Genomic DNA, 5,454 nt, shown 5'->3' on the forward strand with positions numbered 1-5,454 from the left:
ATCCTGCCAATCCATGAGCATGGGAGATCTTTCCATCTTCTGAGATCTTCTTTGATTCTTTCTTCAGAGACTTGAAGTTCTTATCATACAGATTTTTCACTTCCTCAGTTAGAGTCATACCAAGGTATTTGGTAACTATTGTGAAGGGTATTGTTTCTCTAATTTCTTTCTCAGCCTGTTTATTCTTTGTGTAGAGAAAGGCCATTGAGTTTGTTAGTAAGATTCTTATGTTTGCCTTTCGCCATCTGGTAATCACTGATGTTAATGTTCCCGCTGTCTCTGGCTGGAGCTTGATCCTCCTGTGATTCTTTTAGCCTCTGTCAGCACTCCTGGGAGTTGAACTCTCACCTGAGTCCTGATGGTCAGAGCACTCTCTGCAGGCAAGCTCTCCTCTTGCAGGACAGGTGTCCAGAAGTCTGGAGCTCTGATCCACTTCCTGAGTTCTGGGGTCAGACTCTCCCTGTAGGCCGACTCTCCTCTGGCAAGGAAGGTGCCCAGGTGTCTGGGTCTCAGCTCCCCCTCCTGGCTGAGGATGAAGGCCCGAGGAGACCCTGTCCAAGAAGCTCTGTTGCTTCTGTCACCCACGTGCTCTTCAGTTATCATGAGGTCCTAGGTGTGCTGGGGTCCTGTGGCATGGAGATACCTCTGGGTCCCTTGACACCCTCTGCCGGGTTCACACAGAAGATGGTGTGGCTGGCCCTAACCTGAACGGATCCCAGCCTCTGGTTGGGCGGGGTTCCTCCGTCCCTGTTGTTGCTGGCACAAGACCCTCCTGGATTCTTTGGAGCTGATGTTGTGTTCCACTTAACTGTGATCCCGAGGTGCTTCAGCTCCAGACCCTAACAACCAAATTCTTCCCACTGTTAGGGACTACAGATATCAGTTACAAGGCTGCTGCAATGTTCTTGAGATACTCTGTGTGCCCCATGTGCAACACTGCCTGGTAAGCTTCCTGCTGTCTTCATCTCATTGATCCCCTAGAAGTAGTACATAATATGCTGTACACAACATGCTTGGCATTAGCCATAGCTTATGCAAGACTTCCTAATCCCAAATATATCTATTTCCTTATCTTCTGATCTGGTCCTCTCTCTCAAGACCTGTCACTCAAGAACAACCTGCTGGTCCAGGTCACCCTAGTGTCACAAAGAACATTCAGTTCCTAGTCATAGTAATTTGTAATATATGTTATTTGATCAATGGTGTATAAATAATAATTACAATAGTAGCAATTCAGAATGAATATTGACACATATTGATTTGGTGTTACAGAAGTTTTTTGTTTTTTTTTTTTAGATTTTAAATCTTAGTTTTTAGACATTTAGTATTATTGATCATCAAGAGATATTTAGGTTTAGGGCATAGCCAGCATAGGTGAGTTGCACACATGCAGTCCCCCTGGTCTCCATTGTCTAACTCTGGACTTGCCCTTTCATTTTGAGGAGACTTGCAGGACCCCAAGAGTATCCTTCTTCCCTGTGGAGGCCCATGGGAGCCCCAAGAACAAGACTGGAACACTGCTCCACCAATCCCTTCCCAGTTGGGCCCCCTGGAGCCACAGCTAGGAGAGGTGATATGCTTGTGGCACCCTAACCTACACTATAGGGCCAACCCACCCTCTCTGCCTTCTTGAGGGGTCCTGCTGGCATGAGGACCAACTAGACAACACCAGGGAAAACCAGAAGACTCAAGGACAGTGTAAGAACACAATTAACAAGAGGTAGGGCAGCTGGGCAGTGGTGGCACGTGCCTTTAATCCCAGCACTTGGGAAGTAGAGGTAGGCAGATTTCTGAGTTTGAGGCCAGCCTGGTCTACAGAGTGAGTCCCAGGACAGCCAGGGATACACAGAGAAACCCTGTCTGGAAAAAAAAAAAAAGTAGGGCAATATGGTACCACAAGAGCCCAGCGACCCTCCTACAGCTACAGCTAGCCCTGGATATCCTAACAAAACTGGAGCACAAAAAGATGATCTAAACTCCTATATTATAAAGACAATAGAGATATTTAAAGAGAATATGAATAATCCCTTAAAATATATAGGAAATACAACCAAACAGGTGATGGATATGAATAAAACTGTCCAAGAACTGAAAATGGAAATAAAAGCAATAAAGAAAACACAAACTGAGGCAATCCTGGAGATGGAAAACCTAGGAAAGATAACAGCAGCAAACTACAGCCACAAGCATCATCAACAGAATATGAGACATGAAAGAATCTCACACGTAAAGGATATAATGGAAAAAATTGATATATTGGTCAAAGAAAATGAAAAATCTAAAAAGTTCACGACACAGTCTAGGAAATTTGGGACACTATGAAAAGACCAAACCTAAGAATAATAGGAATAGAAGAAGGAGAAGTTTCCCAGATCAAAGTCCAGGAAAAGATCTTCAACAAAATCATACAAGAAAATTTCCCTAACCTAAAGAAAGAGATGACTCTAAGTATAAAAGAAGGTTACAGAACACCAAATTGATTGGAAAAGAAAAGAAAATCCCCCCACCACATAATAATCAAAACACTAAATGTACAGAACAAAGAAAGAATATTAAAGGCTGCAAGGGGAAAAGGCTAAGTAACATATAAAGGCAGACCTATCAGAATTACAACTGATTTCTCAACAGGGATTCTAAAAGCTAAAGAACCCTAAGGGATCACAGATATCAGTTCAGACTACTATACCCAGCAAAACCTTCCATCACCATAGATGGAAAAACCAAGATATTCCATGACAAAACCAAATTTGAATAATATCTTTCCACTGACCCAGCCCTACAGAGGATACTAGAAGGAAACCACCAACTTGGTGAGGTTAACCCAATAAAACATAAGAAATAAATAATTTCACACCATTAAAATCAAAAAAAGAAAATCTCTCTTACTCACTCTCTCTTACCCCCACCCTCCCAAACACACTCACACACACAAACACACACATTGCTCATTAATGTCTCTCAATATCAATGCATCCAATTCCCCAATAAAAAGACAGGATAACAGAATGGATGTGTAAACAGGATCCATTATTCTGCTGGATACAAGAAACTTACCTCAGCAGTAAAGATAGACATTAGCTCAGACTAATGGGCTAGAAAAAGGTTTTCCAAGCAAAAAGACCCTAGAAACAAGCTGGAGTACCCATTCTAATTTGTAATAAAATAGACTTTCAACCAAAAGCAATTAAAAGAGTCCGGGAAGAACACTTCATACTCATCAAAAGAAAAATTCACCAGGACAACTTCTCCATTCTGAAGATCTCTGCCACAAATGCAAAAGCACCATATTAGTAAAAGAAACATCACTAAAGCTTAAATCATACAACATCAAACCACACACATTAATAGTGAGAAACTTAAACACCCCACTCTCACCAATAGACAGTTCATCAAGGTGGAAACTAACCAGAGAAATGATTAAATTAACAGAGGTTATGATTCAAATGGACCTAATAGATATTGATAGAATATTTCACCCACACGCAAAAGAATATACCTTCTTCTCAACACCTCACAGAACCTTCTCCAAAATTGACCATATAATCTGTCACAAAGCAAACCTCAGCAGATACAAGATCAAATTAACCCCTTGCATCTTACCAGATCACCATGGATTAAAGCTGGACTTAAACAGCAAAAGAAACAACAGAAAGCCTACATATTCATGGAAACTGAGCAACTCTCTACTCAATGATCACTTGGTCAGGGAAGGAAATTGAAGACTTTCTAGAATTCAATGGAAATGAGGGCACAATATACCAAAACTTATGGGATACAATGAAAGCAATGCTAGGAGGAAAGTTCTTAGCACTAAGTACCTTCATAAAGAAATTGAAGAGTTATCATCCTAATTATTTAAAAGTACACCTAAAAGCTGTAGGGGAAAAAAAGAAGCAGACAGACCCAAGAGGAGTAGACAGGAGAAAATAATCAAACTCAGGACTGAAAACAATTCAAAACAAAGAGAACAATACAAAGAATCTAGAAAATCAAGAGCTGGTTCTTTGAGGAAATCAAACGATAGACAAACCCTCAGTCAAACTAACTAAAGGTAGAGAGACTCAAATGACAAACTCAGAAGTGAAAAGGGAGATATAACAACAGACACTTCAGAAATTCAAAGAATTTCATTAGGTCTTACTTATTTCAAAAACCTGTACTACATAAAATTGGAAAATTTAAGCCGGGCGTGGTGGCGCACGCCTTTAATCCCAGCACTCGGGAGGCAGAGGCAGGCAGATTTCTGAGTTCGAGGCCAGCCTGGTCTACAAAGTGAGTGCCAGGACAGCCAGGGCTACACAGAGAAACCCTGTCTCGAAAAACCAAAAAAAAAAAAAAAAAAAAAAAAAAAAAAAAATTGGAAAATTTAAATGAACTGGATGATTTTGTAGGCAGATACCAATTACCAAAGTTAATTACCAAGATCAGGTAAACTATCTAAATAATACTATAACCCCCCCCCAAAAAAAGAAAGAAAGTCATTAAAAATCTCCCAAACAGTAAAAGCCCAGTGCCAGATGATTTTACTGCAGAACTCTACCAGATTTTCAAAGAAGAGCTAATTCTAATGCTCCTTAAATTATTACACAAAGTAGAAACAGAAGGAACATTGCAAATCATTCCATGAGGCCATAATCATTCTGATACATAAACTACACAAAGACTGAACAAAGAAAATTACAGACAAATTTCTCTTATGAACTTTAATACAAAAACAAACAAACAAACCCTCAATCAAACGCTAGCCAACTGAACCTAAGAACACATCCACCACATCTACCACCATGATCAAGTAAACGTCATCCTAGGGATGCAGGGGTGGCTCAATATATGAAAATCCATCAACACAATCTACCATATAACAAACTGAAAAGAAAAAACCAGATGATCATCTCATGAAATGCTGAAAAAGCCTTGGACAAAATCCAACACCCCTTCATGTTAAAAAGTCTTGAAGAAATCAGGAATCCAAGGTACATACATAAACACAGTAAAGGCAATATACAGCAAGCCAATAGCCAACATCAAATTAAATAGAAACTTAAAGCAGCTCCACTAAATTCAGAGACAAGGCAAGGCTGTCCACTCTCTCCCTATTTCTTCAACGTAGTACTTGAAATTCTAGCTAGAGCAGTAAGACAGCTAAAGGAGATCAAGCAGATACAAATTGGAAAGGAAGAATTCAAAGTATCTCTGCTTGGAGATGGTATGACAGCATACATAAATGGCCCCCAAAATCTTACCAGAGAACTCCTACAGCTGATAAACACCTTCATCAAAATGACTGGATACAGAATTAACTCAAAAATAATCTGTAGCCCTCCTTTTCCTAAACTATAAACAGGTTGAGAAAGAAGTTTGAGCCGGGCGTGGTGGTGCACGCCTTTAATCCCAGCACTCGGGAGGCAGAGGCAGGCGGATTTCTGAGTTCGAGGCCGGCCTGGTCTACAGAGT

Source organism: Mus caroli, chromosome 5, assembly GCF_900094665.2.
Source record: "Mus caroli chromosome 5, CAROLI_EIJ_v1.1, whole genome shotgun sequence".
In the NCBI taxonomy this organism is placed as follows: Eukaryota; Metazoa; Chordata; class Mammalia; order Rodentia; family Muridae; genus Mus; species Mus caroli.